General features: G+C 43.4%; 1 protein-coding gene across 3 annotated transcripts in view; it reads right to left on the bottom strand.

The window, feature by feature from the left end:
• The window catches only part of LOC100578818 (amyloid beta A4 precursor protein-binding family B member 1-interacting protein), a 120580-nt gene that overhangs the window by 98706 nt on the left and 4863 nt on the right, over positions 1–17011 (bottom strand). For 2 of the 3 annotated variants that reach the window (XM_026444475.1, XM_016915509.2), the window contains exon 1: positions 15654–15924. The exons of the other annotated variant lie outside the window; for it this stretch is intronic. The gene's annotated coding sequence lies outside the window, so the exon portion shown is untranslated. Of the gene's footprint in view, positions 1–15653; positions 15925–17011 lie in introns of those variants that run through there. 3 annotated transcript variants of the gene reach the window in all.

Genomic DNA, 17011 nt, shown 5'->3' with positions numbered 1-17011 from the left:
AGTAAAAAAAGTTTTTTGATCGGTTGCGTAGTTTTCGTTTGGCGTTCGTTGAAAAATGGAAAATCAAAAGGAACATTATCGTCGTATTTTGCTTTTTTATTTTCGCAAGTTCACAAAAAGTTATGTTTTATGACGAAAAGAACGGCAATGTCAAAATTGGTTTGACAAATTTCGTTCTGATTTTTCACTCAAAGACGAAAAACGCTCTGATCGTCCAGTTGAAGTTGATGACGACCTAATCAAAGCAATAATCGATTCGGATCATCACAGTGCAACTCGTGAGATTGCAGAGAAGCTTCGTGTATCGCATACATGCATTGAAAACCGCTTAAAACAACTTGGCTATGTTCAAAAACTCGATACATGGGTTCCTCGCGAACTGAAAGAAAAGCGTTTAACGCAACGCATTAACAGCTGCGATTTGCTAAAGAAACGTAATGAAAATGATCCATTTTTAAAACGACTGATAACTGGCGATGAAAAATGGGTTGTTTACAACAATATCAAGCGGAAAAGATGGTGGAGCAGGCCACGTGAACCAGCTCGAACAACATCAAAAGCTGGTATTCGTCGAAAGAAGGTTTTGTTATCAGTTTGGTGGGATTACGAAGGAATTGTCTATTTTGAACTCTTACCACCCAACCGAACGATCAATTCTGTTGTCTACATCGAACAACTAACGAAATTAAACAATGCAGTTGAAGAAAAGCGGCCCGAATTGACAAATCGAAAAGGTGTTGTATTCCATTATGACGATGCAAGGCCACACACATCTTTGGTCACTCGGCAAAAATTATTGGAGCTTGGTTGGGATGTTTTGCCACATCCACCATATAGTCCTGACCTTGCATCATCCGATTACTTTTTCTTTCGATCTTTACAAAACTCCTTGAACGGTAAAAATTTCAATAACGATGATGATATCAAATCGTACCTGATTCAGTTTTTTGCTAATAAAAACCACAAGTTTTATGAACGTGGGATTATGATGCTGCCTGAAAGATGGCAAAAGGTGATTGATCAAAATGGGCAACACGTTACAGAATAAAGTTATTTATTAGTTCCATGAAAAAATTGTCTTTGATTTTTTAAAAAAATCCGCAATTACTTAGTTGCCAACCCAATACAATCGGATGTAATCGTTCGAGCGGGGAGTACACGGAAGGGGAATTTTCGCGATATAAAGAAGAAGGGATATTTGGCCGGTGGGTTAATTGGATCGATTAAGCGAGAGCGAGGCACGTAACGTTTGTTCGTTAGAGAACGTTACAGATAGACCGTCACGACGCCGGTTGTAAAATGTAAATGGTTTTCGTCAAACGGGCACGGTATCACGATTCGAATTCTTCGACGCGCGCGAGGCTAGGCATTCTCTCTCCACGCCATTTATCCGATACAAAGTTCGAAACAGCAACGCTTTCCCACGCGGCGCCGCACTCCGCTTGGCACGAGCTTCGTCGCGTGGGGAACGACATTCGTTCGTTGCGAACCGAAAACTGTCTACGTGCCTGACCCGCCGGTAATTTTAAGTTGACACCACGCGCGCCCCGCATTCCCGTTCCGCTTCACAAATATAGATCCAACCACGCGATAGAATACAACAGCCTTTTCCTCGAAACCATATTTTTTATCCATCGATGAAATATTCTTCGAGAGGAGGATTCCAGCCAAGTAATAATCAAGTAAAATCAGTTCGATTGTTAACGGCGACGATTCCCAGTGGTGACAGGACAGGAATCGGCAACAGCGACGGGGGATGACTACGGCGAGCTGCATTATCGCGTTAGCGTAACTTCATTAATTATACGAGGCTAAGGGGCCAAGTTATTTCATCGAGGATACGATCGAATATCCCTCCGATCGGTTCGCCTCCGATCCGCTCGATACTTCCGTTGTAATCTCCCCCTCCCACTGTTCGAATCGTTTCCCTCGGGAGGCAGCGATTTAACCCCGTTCGTGTTTCTTAGGGGCCGATAGAGGAAAGGTGAAACGACGAAATAAAAATGAATTTCCAGAGGAGTTCCCATCGCGAACGACGTCCCCACGTTTTTCAACGGGAGGAAAGCAAAAGAGGGAAGGGAGAGAGATCGATGGATGGAATAACTCGATCACCCTCTCCTGCTTTTCCTCTTCTTCCCTTCCCACGTACTTTTTCTTCATTTGAATTTTAAAGAGAGAATCGTCCATCGATGGAGAAGTGGTAAGAGAAAGAGTAGCCTGCTTCGTCAAAAGAAGATCTCTCTCCAAGCCCCGAAAAAAACCCGCTCTCTTCGTTCTCTCCCTCGCAGGGTGGAGAAACATCCAAACGAGTTTGCTCGAAAAAGCGTGCAAAGTCAGCCAGTTTGAGTATCGAGAGGGAGGAGGACAATCGATCCGCTCGAAACGAAAGTCAAATTTCCGCGCGGGTGATCGTTCGAGATCGGCCCCTTTCCCTTTCGATCGCTCCAATTATTCGAGCCCTGTCGCCTTCTAAACACGATTTCTAAGCGTTTCCTCGAGAGGAGAGGACGCGGCTCCCGCCGCGCATCGCAAACCCCCGTCGACGAGACCGCTCCTTCACTCGGAAAGCTCTCCTCTCCTCTCCTCCCTCGGAAGGGGAAAATGGACGGCGGCGAACGGACAGACGGAGAAACACGCGAGGCCTGGAAAAAAGGGGGGTCACTTCGTAGACGTAGACGCGCAAATCACGCGCGTACAGTCAACAAACTCTTTCGAACCCTCCGAGAGGAGGGGGGAGGGCTCTTGCGACCCTTTGACATGCAGATACAGACATGCAGGCCCCCGCTTCGAAATTTCACGGGGCGATTGATTTCGCGCGGGACAACGATCGAATTTTAGCGAGACGCAAACCGCGAGTGGAATTCGATTTTCTTTTTTTTTTTTTTTGAAGATCGTTTCGATTCGAAGTAATATGGGCGATATTTCGACGCATCGAAACGTTCGCGCGCGTTTCGATGCTCGTACCAGCGCGATTTTCTCGTTCGCACGGTCGCTGCATTATGTAATAGCACGCTTACGCGCGTCGTTGGAATAACTATTCGAGAGAAATTTACCGCTTTTACCCGTGGTCGCGATAAAATTTTGAGAGATCCGCGCGTAAAAAAAAAATAAAAAAAAATTGCGAAAACGTGACAGGAGTTTCGAAACGATGAAAATGTTTCCCGCGACCTTGTAAATAATAAAATTATACTGGATCCGTTTCGAAAGGATTTCTCTCGCTCTTCGAAACGAAAATTTTTAAATCGCTTCTAAACAACTTTTTTCTTACAAAGATTACAACAACGTTCGCAACAACTGTAAACGGATATCGAAAGGAAAAATGTAAGGTCCGTGTAATTTTATTTCGAGGTGGATAGCAACGAGCGAAATCCATTTTCTGCAACCGCTTGTACGGTACGAAAGGTAGGTTGGCCGTATTAAAGCGATACAGACATACGTGGGCAAACGTGAAATCTTTATGTTAGAACCGTGGGACGTATCGAGCGATAAACGGTAAACGAGGAAACAAAATTTCGCAGTCGGTTTCGCGATTAACTCGACTTTTTCTAACGATATATAACCGACCATTTTTGCATATCGTTGAGAGATACTAATATCGTAGACTGCCTCTTAGACATCTATAATAAATAAGAATTTTACGCGAATATTACGTTCTAGAAAAAAGGAAAGAAAAAAAAAAAAAACAAGCTCGGACTCGCTCTACTGCTTAATTCTTATTTTTTTCTTTTTTTTTTTTTTTTTTTTACGACCGTACGAGAAATTCTCTTCAGGTTATTTTATCACTCGTAAAAGTTGAATCAAAGCCTAATAAAATCCTGAAATTATTCAATATTTTATTCGCCCGATTATTTTATCGCGCGCAAAAATATTCGTAACGGGAAACGACTAAATGAAACGATTAAATTCGTGATCGATTCGCGCGTGAGAAATTCGGTGGCGATAAATTTTCCAACGATCCTCTTTCCCGAATTTCCAAAAACTTAACCAAATCGCGAAACGTGTACGCGTCATCTTCAACCGCCATAATCGTTCTTTTCGACCTTTCGCTGGAATAATAACGGAAGAAAAAGAAGAGGAATGAGGAAACGATCGTGAAATTCAGATCGTAGAACGGAGATGAAAATCGTGAGATCCGAAAAAACGATCGACAGAGCTTAAAGCGAACCGATTAAGAGGATTTGTAATTGTAGATAGGCGTGCATTCCGAAAATTCCTCTTTGAACGTCACGAAAATCGAGATAAATTGGACGATTACGATCCATAAATTTAGCAATCACATTTTTCCTGACATCTCTCCGCCGACGATTAATTTTATTAATCCTTTCCGATTAAAAATTCTCATTTTTAAAAAATTTGCCCGAGAAGATTATTAGATTTTTCGAAGCCAAGGAAAAAAAACAAGAAACGAGCACGATTGCCGAAAGGATCTCGTTTAAAGAGAGTTAATCGCGCTTTCAGCGACTTATTAGCATTGATTCAACGAGGTTTTTTAAAACGGCTATCAAGAAGGGAGAGTAAAAGTTTTTCTTCTTAGGAAGAGGCATCTTAGGAATCATCCTCGGGGTTCGTTTTTGAAAAGCTAACGCGTTTACACCTCTTTGATAGCGGCGACGAAAAAAAGGTTGCTGCTTAATCCTCTCTCCGAGAGAGACTATCCATCTCGAGGTAAAATGTAACCAAATCCCTCCTACTTACCCTCCCCTTAACCTTCTTTAATTGCCATCCCCCGGCGAAATCCCCGGTTTCACGAGTTAGCCTCAATTTTCACATGGAAAGCCTCCCCTCTCCAACCGTGCGAAACGAACTCTCGCCTCTGCGTAACACGGCCTGCCTCTATTTACGTCCTTAGCGAATAGTTTCGCAGTTGCGTGGCGATAGAATATCGGAGAGTAATGAGGTAAAACGACGCGAATACGGGCCGATACGATACGATACGACGCGTAGGGATGAGAGGAAAGCATCGAGAGGCGGAAAGAGAAAGTGGAGAGAGATTAAAGTCTTTCCGTGGACAACGTTCCGGTATCGCTTTGGGTCGTCGTAAGTAATTCACGGCGGAGCAGCGTCTGAAAGCGCTCCGTTAAAACGTGTACTCCTCCCTCCCCACGAGAGAATGAAACTTCAATCGCGTGCACGGGGGCTCTTTCTCTCTTTCGCTCGTTCAACGGCGCTCCCTTCGATTCGAAAGCTCGGCGAAGGTAATTGGTTGAAAGGGAAGAAAGCGCTCGAAAGCCCGCATTCTCGTTGCCGCTCGATTTGTGGGTATAATCGTTTTAATTAAGCTTGATTATCTGCCTCCCCGTGCGCAACGAAAGGAAATCAAAAGGCTTCCTTTGTTGGCCGAAATATTCCCTCGCCTCTCTAAACCAAACCGAACTCGTGAACAAGGACGACGACACGGCGGATGAGTTTTTCTCCATCGATAAAAATGATTCGAAAACTGTTTTACCGTATGTTTTACGCGTTTCAAAGAGTCGTTACGGAATCAACTTTCCCGATATATCCTTTGATATCCGAGTATATACGAGACATCAAACAGGGGAGGTGAAGAGGCTTTGATATTATTTTATTATTTTATTCCTCCTCCCCTTTGTTCCTATTCGCGCGGAATTTTGTTAAAATCATCTCTGCCTCGATCTCGATCGATCGGTAAACGTATCTCGTTACTCGATTTTCAAAAATCCAATTTTCTTTCATTTCATCCTTCGTCTCAACTGAAATGATATATCTATCGACTTTTATTTGAACAATAAGAGAACAAATTTACGCTCTTCTCTTTCAAATTTCTCTTACGAGGGAAACGCTTCTCGTTTTCAACAACTTTGAACTATTAGCGTAACATCGAGGTTACAACAGAATATAACTTATGCGAGCGAAAATACAATTCGTTTGCTCGAAACTTGCGGATTCCAGACAAGAAAACGACATATTCGTATAATTTCGTGGCGGAAAACCTCGAAAATCCTCGAGAGAAAACGAAAGAAAAAGTCGTGTTGGATGCAGTCTCCATTCATTACTAAGATTCTCAATAATCTGTTTACCGAGACCGGTCGTTCTTCCGGAACGTTTACCGTAAACGGAAGCCACGTGGCCAAACAAACCGATGGAAATATTTATTCGCGACGTCGGGTCTTTTGTCGAAGCGGTCGACGCGACAAAGTTTGCACGTGTTCGTTTGGTAACGCAACGCTCGCGGCGTTGGAAAATCGGAGAACCGGGTCGAGGAGAGGTTAGGTCGCATCGCATCGCATGCGGCGGATGTTATGAATTTTTTCCATTTCCTTCAACGTGTATATTATCTTGGCATTAACAGCGAAGAAAACAGCGCTTCCGAGAAGACGTGGTTTACGGTTTCTTTTAGCTCGAACGTGTAAACTTTAATCTTTAAATATACCCAATTAATAACAAATCGGATCGAGGTCGATACGGTATATTTCGAGTAATATATCGAGGAAGGAGAGAAAGAAGAGAAAAGGGAGGGGAATCGTTCGGAAAATACAATGAAATAAAATAAAATTCCGGGCCCGATAATTTCCTTAGGTCGCGTTCTTGTCCTCTTCGTGTCCCTCTCTTCTCTCTCCTTTCAACGATCAAAAGTGGAAAGCATTTTTCGCGTGGTTTCAAGCGGGACGAAAACGCAGCCGGCACACAGGAATCACAGGGAAACGAACGAGCTCTCCGCAGCTTTGTTTCGAGTGCGGGTTGCTCCGTTTCAAAAGATGGAACGCCGCCGGTTCGAGCTCGAGGATCGGCTCAGACAGCAATTACGCGCGTTCGATGTAATCGGTGTGAGGCGAGCGAGAAACGAGACGATACCGCCAACGTTTAATCGTTCCTCGCCGCGAAATTGCTCGGTCGACGATTCGACTCGATCGAAAGAAGAAGAAGAAAGGAGACACCTCCTTCCATCCCAACTATTGCTCCCTCGACGGATGATCGTTGACGCTCGTCGTCTCGTGATTCTCTTCGTCGTCTGACGAAAGAAAAATTCTTAAAGAACTAGCTAATTTTTTCACTCGAAGATTTGAATAATCGGATAAAAAAATGAAAAGCATGGAACAAGATGTTAACAAATGAGACTCGATCGAAAGAAGAAGAGATATGCCTCCTTCCATCCCAACTTTTGCCTCTATTGCTCTCTCAACAGATGATCGTTGATGCTTGTCATCTCACGATTCTCTTCATCGTGAAAGAAAGAGAAATCGATCCTTGGAGAACCGAACTAATTTTTTGATTCGGAAATTCGAATAATCGGATAAAAATAGAAAGATAAAAAGTGTGGAACAAGTATGTATTAAGGATGAGAGAGAAACGAGACGATACCACCAATGTTTAATCGTGAAATTGCTCGGTCGACGATTCGAATCGATCGAAAGAAGAAAAAGAAAGGAGACATCTCCTTCTATCCCAACTTTTGCCTCTATTGCTCTTTCGATAGATAATCATTGACGCTCGTCGTCTCGTGATTCTCTTCGACGAAAGAAAAATTGATTCTTGGAGAAATAGCTAATTTTCTCACTCAAAGATTCGAATAATCGGATAAAAAGATGAAAAACATGGAACAAGATGTTAACAAACAAGGCTCGATCGAAAGAAGAAGAAGAGATATGCCTCTTTCCATCTCAACTTTTGCCTCTATTGCTCTCTCAACAGATGATCGTTGATGCTTGTCTCATGATTCTCTTCGTAACGAAAGAAAGAGAAATCGATCCTTGGAGAACCGAACTAATTTTTTTACTCGGAAATTCGAATAATCGGATAAAAAGGGAAAGATGAAAAGTGTGGAACAAAGTGTTAACGGATGAAAGAGAAACGAGACGATACCACCAACGTTTAATCGCGAAATTGCTCGGTCGACGATTCGAATCGATCGAAAGAAGAAGAAGAAAGGAGACACCTCCTTCCATCCAACTAATGCTCTCTCAATAGATGATCGTTGACACTCGTCTCGTGATTCTCTTCGTTATGTGACGAAAGAAAAATCGATCCTTGAAGAAATAGCTAATTTTCTCACTCAAAGATTCGAATAATCGGATAAAAAGATGAAAAACGTAGAACAAGATGTTAACAAACGAGACTCGATCGAAAGAAGAAGAGATATGCTTCTTTTCATCCCAACTATTGCTGTCTCGATAGATGATCGTTGAAGCTCGTCGTCTCGAAAGAGAAATCCACTTCTTGGAGAATTAATTTTTTGACTCGGAGATTCGAATAATTAGACAAAAAAATGAAAAGCGTGGTGTTAACGGATGATTAACTTCTCCTTTTGCCATCTTATCTTACTTCTCGAGCTCGTCGGTGTATACACTTTGGAGAAAAGGTTAAAGGAGCTTCTTGCGTTCTCCCATTTGAAAAGAAGGGGGAGGAATATAAAGAGAGAGAGAGAGAGAGGGTGGGCCCGCTCGGCCGTTCTTCTTCCTTTCTCTCCTCTCACAATGGGGGCGTTCCACCGAGTTATCGATCGTTTTCGCGTTCCTGAGCCGCAGGAACAGGCCTCGAAAGAGCCACGACTTCGATTCGTGACTCCGCCATCGAAATCGATCTTTTCGAGGGGGCGACACGTCTCTAGAATACGCCGTGCCACTCTACGCGCCCTCCTCTAATAATAGATCTACATTGACGAACTTCCGTGAACTCGCCATTAAAGGAAACGAGGAAACCGGAAAGTCGAAGTGTGGCGTAAATATAGACGGCGGCGGCGGCTACCGTCGTCCGCGCTGCCGGAACAGCTGTGAAAACTCTCCGACCACGCTTCGACAACTTACGGACAAGTAGTTCTCGTGCTACAGCCTTCCACGAAATTTCGACTTTTCTCTTTTTTTCTCTTCATCTCTTCCCACCCACGTAAAACAAACGAATTCGAATGGATTTCGAACGATTGTCATCGATCTCTCTCGTTCTTTTGTTTGAGAGAAAGTATTATGGAAATGAAAGTGTCGCGATTGCGCGAAATTCTACGCATAAGAAGGAGAGAGGCGCAACAACCGTGGAGAAAAGAAGTAAATCGAAAGTCGGGGAACAAGGCAGAATCTCCAGCGGTTTCGAAGCCATTCGAGGCTTCATTCGAGAAGAATCACAACGCGGCTATTTAAGGAACATTAAATAAAACGCGCAGCAACGAGGTTCGTAAACGGAATCGTTTCTCATGCGATACGCTGCGTAACCGATAACGTAATTTCACACGGCGATATCACGCGTCAATTTCAAGCTTCAATTCCGAGCAATCATTGTGTAACGGTAATTTTGTCTAATGCTCGCCATTACCGGCAGCCAGACAGGAACAAGCTCGGCTACAACTTCGTGTAAACCGTCAAACCGTTAATATCGTCCCTCGAGAGAAACAGAGAGAGAGAGAGTCTGTTAAATTATATCCTCGACGAAGACAGGAAAGCGAGAAACGTTCGAAACACGTGCTTGCAATTTAAAACAAGGAGAAAGAGATCCTTTCCAATGAACGAGCAACGATCTCGCAGAAAGGATTAGAGAAAAGAAAAAAAACCACTCCTCCGCTCAACTCTAATCGAATGGAATAAGCGCGCGCGTTTCACTCGTTGCAACATTCCACCACTGTATCTCCGTGACGTATTCGTTATCACGATAAGGAAATGGGAAAGTTTCCAAGGTTCGCGAAAGGTGGAACGCGTGCAAAAGCGGCGGATTCGGTGGAAAGAATCCGATCGTATCTCGACAACCGTCGCCACGGTACCACCGCGACAATCTCCACGGATTCTCCACGCGCGAGCGTGACGAGGCGTTAAGAGGTCGCGGAGACCGTGCCTCGAGCGGGGCCGTGAAATTTTCACGCCCTCGGCGACCGGCGCAAAAGGTTCGAATCTCGTCCGATACGAAGCGAATACGAAGAGGAGCGACGAGAATCGAATGAAAGGAAGGAAGGGAAAAGCAGAGAAGGAAGGGTGTAACGGTACGAAATGGTCGGAAAGCCAGGATGGAAGGCCGCTCGAAAAGGGAAGCGTGCGTGCGTGCGTGCGTGCGTGCAGCCTCGGTACAATTAATGAGAGGATCGCGTGTGCGAGTTCTCGAACGTCGGGAGGGCGCAGCTCGAGTGCACCACCTCTGTGGAGGCACGCGTCGCCGTCTCTACCTGTATCACGCCTGCGTGCATCGACTGCATAGGTGCACGCATGTTCCAACGCCGTGCAGGGGGTTGCGCCGGTGCATGATTTACAAAGTGTTTACCGGATCCGTCCTGGCCGCCCCCCGCGAAAACCGGTGACGTTTGTAATTATTCGAATCTGCCCTGTCACTTCTCCCTTCGTTAAACCTTCGTAACGAAACAGTGCGTGTAACTCTCACTTTATCTAAAAAGTTTCGGTAAAATTTGCCGTGAGAGCGTTACTTGGACTTGGAGAGTTTGTCGTATCTCGTTTCAACGAGTTTAGGATTCTCGTTGCTTTTCGATTATACCAGGAATGAATAAATGATTTAACGATTTTTCCATGGTGCGAATTAAAATTATCTTGCGAAATTGTGAAATTGTTAAGTGGAAAATGTAATTACGTCTCTCTCTCTCTCTCTGTCTGTCTCTCTGGGTTGAACGTTAAAATTCAAAGTCGTTAAAATAAATTATAACCGTGGATACCTTCCAGGATTTACGAGCCTACCGCCCAACAGCCACGCGAACGAAATTCTCCACGTTTTAATTTACGGTGAGCATTTTGTTTTAATGGAAGGTTGATTAACAGCGGAGGGTTGTAATACGCCAACTTCTCCCGCTGCGTCGAATAAAAAATGGTGCCGTGCACGGATTTTCCTCGCTTTTTAACAAACAAACCGCCACCTGTGCGCAATCGTGAAAATCGCGTTGCGATTCGACTCCGTCCATACTTTTTACAAAAATTCTCTCACTCTCCCTTTCATTCCCATCCCACCTCGCACTTCTTCTCGCAACGCATCTCCTCCCCCGTTTATTAAAATTCCTTCAAAACTTTTCCCTTATTACTATTCCTCGAAACGAAGAGAATTCCTCCTCCTCTCCTTCCGCGCGGATTAATAAAATTCGTTGTCTTCTTCTTCTTTTATATCGAACGGCGCGAAAATCCTTTCCTTCTTTCTTTCTTTGAATTATTTATCGATCGACGAAGAAAGGTGAGGAAAGGTGAACGAGGATACGTCTTGCGATCCCTTCGGGGAATCCCTGGTCCGAACGAGGCAAGGGTTGGATATAAGCAAGGGGACAAGGGGACTACCGCGTAAGTGAACCACTGTGAAGGGTGCGAAGATAAACCCTGTAAACATTCGCGATAAAGCTCTCTCCCCGAAGAGAGCAGCGAGAGAGGAGATCCAAGAAAGGACGAGTACGTCCCACGATTCCATTGTTCCGCGATTAAAAGCCGTGGAAAAAAAGAAGGAGAAAAGAAAAGAAAAATGGAGACGAGAAATTGAATCGCGGAATGAAAAGTTTCTGCTGGAGGAGAGAGAAAGAGAGAAAGAGAGTATAGTCGTTCATGTCAAATTCAAGATTTGGTAGGAAGAAAGAGAGACGAAACAGAAGAACAGTAGATTATGGATCTAGTCCCCTTCCCCTTTGTTATAAATGAGATCATCGAGAACGTGATCGTTATCGATGATAATGCAACGCGAGGTTTATTGTCGCTAAATATTTGCGTATGACTCGCTTCTCTCCTTCTGCGAAGATAAAATTGAATTTCGATGCTCCAATTTATTTCTTCTCGAGCAACGAACGACCTTGCGATAAAAAGAAAGGAAGGAATAGGCGGACACGCGTCAGAGTGAATTTTCGTCCATCTCTGGTTCTTTCCTTTCCGAATGTGCGGCCTGCCACCGCTCGTTCCAATTTGAGCCTTTCCATACGTAATGCGCACGTTAGACTAATTACAGAGAAAGGTATTGTCGCAGGGGTCTGGCCAGCAGCGGACCAAGCCTTTGAATCGCAACACTGTGGGGAAGCTGAAAGGAACGTTTGCGCTTGTATTTTTCTTTTTTTTTGTTGGATCTCTACTTGAACGGGCCTCTACTACTCGACGTCGTTAATTTTTACGATAAAAAGCCGTTGAACACCCGTTTCGTAGAACGAATTTTTGTATCGAACTCGGTTTAAAAAAACTTCCGTTTATAAAAAAAAAAACCTGTTTTTCTCCTAAGTGGAAATTCTCGTAACTGATATACGTATATACACTTCTAAGATTGTAAGAGATAACGAGAATAATTCCATTATCACGATTTACCAATAATTTATATCACTTGCCTATCTAATTACCCGCGACGCAGGATTAAACGATTAAAATCAGTAGTTTAATCGAAACAAGAGTTACTTCAAAGTTACGATGCAAGCATTTCGTTTAATTTATAGATCGATCGGCTGCAACATCCCCCGATACTCGTTGCAGCAACAACAAAGTCTGCAGTCAAATTTGCAGAAAAGACGCGAGAGAGGAAGAAACCGGAGAGGATCTCTATCGCGGACGAGAGGAGGGGGCAACCACTTTACGACTTATTTTCCCTTACGACTTATTTTTATTTTTCTCCCCGTCTGGAAAGAGAAAGGGGTTGGTGCACGTTGATCCGGCACGCGGGTGCGCGTCGCAACCAACCCCCTCCCTTCCTCGTCTTCTTCCTCGTCCAAAGTACTGTATCCCGGAATTGACCGGCGTGTGGAAGGAAAGAAGAAAGAAAGGAGAGGAGAGAAAGAGAGATAAAGAGGAGGCTCTATTAATAGGCGACGCACTTATACTTGGAAAAGCGGCGCGGCTTTATCGAGGCTGGGCGAATATCGGAGTTCCGTGCGATGGCCAAGGGGGATCGAAAATACGCGAGGAAAAAGAGTGGCGAGGGAAAGAATGAGGGGAGGGGAAAAAGGGAAGGAGAGGAGAATAGGAAAAGGAAAAGGAGAGGAGATATATAGGGGGAGGGAGAAAAAGCACGGACCTACGGTTGAAGACCTCATCGATCGGCTCGCTGCGCCGGCTCAATATCCTTGAAAAGCGCAACGCGCCAACGTAATTGCGATGGAGGTCATGAACAAGGTCAATAACCACGCGTACAATCCCCGCTGAAATACTTTCTATCGAGTGTGCAAGTTGGCGGAGTCACGGATTCGTGGATGAATTTTAACGAGCGATCGCAACGAGTGATTCGGATCGAACGGGATATCGTGAAAAATTCGGATTCGTATCCCGGCGAGAATGAAATATCGGCCGGCCGTGCAAGCTAAAAATTTTTTTTGATACACGAGCTACAAATCTCGTTCGGGACAAATGGAAAATGGTACAAATCTGTCGAAAAATCGGTAAACGAAATAGTTGCAGATCCCGCAAATGGGATGAAAAGTTCATCGAGTTTTTTTTCTCCTTATTTTGATTCCTTTTCACGGAATATAATGGCGAGTGCAACACCTCGAGATCAACAAGGGTTGAATTGATACGTAAATCGTATTCGCGACGCGAGAAGATCCATTTGCGCTGTCATCGCCATAACGTTAACGGAATACTGAGAAATCTCGAGCGAGACGATCGAGTAGAGGAGAAAGGGAAAGAGACGGGTGTCGCTAACTCCACTAATTCACCGCTCTCGAGTGACCGTTCTCGAGACAAGAGTCTACTCTCACTCTACGGTATACCTCTACATAAATATGCTTCTGTTCGCTCTCGCGGAGCAACGAGAGAAACGAAATAAACGAGAGAGCGAAAATACGAACGGAGAGAGAGAGAGAGAGAGAGAGGATTCGTGCTTCCCTCTCGCTTAACCGGTCACCACTAACCTATTGTTCTCGCCTTCGACGCCTTTCCTCGCGACGTACAATTTAACGAGCGTTTTGTAATTCTAACTCGTGTCTCGTCTCGTTTCGCTCTCTATCGCTCCGTTTCGGACCGAGAACACCGACAATGAACAATTACGAAAAAGATACGCGAGTGAAATCGTGAAGGGGTCGTGATTATTACTGAATCGTGGATTGCTCGGAGGAGGAAGGTTCGAACGTCGATTTCGATTTCGATTTCGAAAGATCGGTCGATAACGCGGCACGGTATAAAATCGAATGGTTGAAATATGGAAATGAGCGGATATTCGATATTTAAATAAAGAGCGAATCGACTCGATTCGATAAATTAACGCGCATCGAATATTTTATGGTTCGCGTGAGTTTCGGCAATAATGAAAAAAGGGAGGGTACGAGTAATGACGCGGATGTCATTGAAGAGCGATCAGCGAAACGAAAACGAGTATCGTGTCCTTATCGTGTGATTTTAAAGCTACATCGAGTTCGTATTTACGTCTTGAAAACTTTCGATAAACGAGAAATGCTAATATTTAATATACGTATTAAGCCGTCGTTAAACGTCCGTTGACGCATAATCTTGTCATTTCTATGCCCGTACGTATCTATAATCATCATCATTATTATCGTAATTAAACGCGAACGCGCCAGACATGGAGGAGAAGCTACGACGTATCGTTTCCGCTTCCGGTAAATGCGAACACGATCCAAGTTTACCATCGCACGCTAGAAATCTATCTTCAACCGTGAATTGATAAGCAACGGTACTCGACACGGTTCCACTGATAAGACCAGATTACTAGTTGCCGCGATATACGAGCATCTGGTGTCGTCTACGTTAACCTTGCTCTTCCACGTTAACCTCGTTTGCTTCGTGGAAAGACTGGTTGAACCGAATCCATCTTCGAATCGAGAGAATCTTATTATCCGTGGCAACGTATATACGTAACGTACGCAAGCTGCATTAATTTGGCGAATTTTTGCATAAAGTATTATAAGTGGAAAATATATTACAAGTAGATTTTTGAAGAAATATCGTTATAAAATAATATCGTAAGGATTTAAAAATTAGCGATAATCTAAAAAAATTCTTGCGATAATTCTCGATTCGAAACGTAGACGCGAAGCGAATTAACGTTAACCTTGCCCGTCCGCGTTAACCTTGTTCGGTTTGCTCGAATCGAGCGTGCCCGCTCGCCCACGTAGCCGGTAGGAGCCGTGAAAGTGATGTTACAAATACTTGCTTATACGCGCTCGTAATTGGCGGCGAAATTTGGAGCGGAATATCCCCGGATCATCCGTCGCTATCCTTTCCTTAACACGACCGATTAACAACAAACCTTATGCCCGAAGTCAATGACCACACCTGTAGCGTTTGGCAACGCTGCGGGTGTGGACTCCACACGGATGTCCATATAACGGAGAATGAAAAGAAAGGGGGAAAAAAGGAGAGGAGGCTTGAAAACCACATATCAGGCGCATACGAGGCTCGGAAATAAAGATATCCGCGAGAAATCCGTTCCACCGAGAGCCTGGGCATCTGTCCCTTCGATATTTTCCACATCGTTGAACATCGTTGCCGCATACGTCATCCCGATGATAGTATTTTACTCGTGTCAGACACGTCGCCCTCGTGTTCCGAGGAATATCTGTGCTAATGTCTCCAGCGGCAGAGAATTATACCGATTGTTCTCGCTAATCGTTCCTAATGTTCGAATCGAATCGTGTAAATGGCATCGCGTGACATTCGTGGTAAGAAATTAGCAAGAGAAAATGTCACTTTTTAAAACCGGAATATCGTGTCCCTCCGATTGATCCAACGACAAAGATACGAGGAATAACGCGCAATTTTGGGGGATAATTGGAAACACGATTCGAAATAACAGTACGCGTGAGAACTTACCGAAACGATAATCTCGTCTTCTCTCTCTGTTGTCCGACGATTCCGGCGAATCCACGAGATTCCGCGAGGACGAAGAATTCTGTCACACAAGCGTCACCCACTCTGTCAATCACGCCGCTAATACTCTTACGACCGAACGGTCGAAGGAAAAGAGAGAAGTTTTCCCGGTTCACTACGAATGCACTCGTATATTCGAACGCGTATCTCGAGGGCTGCGCGATACGATGGGCCTCGGGCCGCCATGCACCGACTGTCGAGACTGCGGCCGCTTGTCTCGCGCATGTCTTCATCGAACGCGCGCGCATCTCCCGTTTCGAACGACCCGTGGAATGCTGGGAATTCGTAGCCGCTACCATCTCTCGGTGTAGAGTCAAACTTTTTCCACAATCTACATTACCAAGCTATGATATTGCAGTCTACGTTTCTCAATATCGATTATCGATAATAGAAAACAATTTTTTTCTATAAATTCAATCTATCTATTAAAAATCCTATTAAAAGAGTTTTTAATCATGAAAATCGATAAAAATTAAATAAACGATTTGCAAGTAAATCAAACAACTCAATTCTACGATATATAAATATAATAAGAATTGTCTATAAATCCCATCTATTTGAAAATCTATAACGAAGAAGGAATAGGACAACATAGGAGCAAGATATGAAAATTTCTAATGGTTCCCGAAATTCGATAAGATAATACATACCGCATCACGTATTATATTAATTCCTAAAAAGAAATAAGAGTTTTCCTTTTTTTTTTCTTATAATGTAATTTAATGATATAATCTTCTGCTCCTATAAAGAACTCTGAAACAAACTTAAACACAACGTTAAAACAACCTACCTATTTAAAAAGTTAATTTCATATCTCTACATACATGCATTGTAAAGAAAAATTATATATGTTTATAAACCTGCTTATCGAAAATTTAAAACAATCTTTTCACAATCCTATATACTAATGACATCGATAATTTTTGATACGACATGAATCGCTATAGCTAATAAAAAAAATCTAAGTAGGAATGTACTAGATAGCTAGTGAATAAAAGTTATCAAGAATTTGGTTGTTTGGAACAAAGTGTTAGAAAGTTTAGTGAATCTTTCAATAAGAAGAGTAACATTGAACGCACTTATTAAATCCTACCTATCATAAAGCTAAATGTTTTTTTGCATGACATAAAAACTGAAAAATATATCCAACGAGGAAAAAAGAATAAAATGTTGTTTTTCTTCCATTCTGTCGAAGAATTCCTGAAACAGATTATACAACGCGATTAATAAAACTCAATAACAGAAAATAATTTTCCTCTCTTCTGTTTATTTTCTTCGATCTACACCTGCAACAAACTCAA

The sequence above is a fragment of the Apis mellifera genome, linkage group LG12 (assembly GCF_003254395.2).
Source record: "Apis mellifera strain DH4 linkage group LG12, Amel_HAv3.1, whole genome shotgun sequence".
Taxonomy (NCBI): domain Eukaryota; kingdom Metazoa; phylum Arthropoda; class Insecta; order Hymenoptera; family Apidae; genus Apis; species Apis mellifera.
The sequence above is the reverse complement of the archived record's forward strand: the minus strand, read 5'-3'. Positions and strand labels throughout refer to the sequence as shown.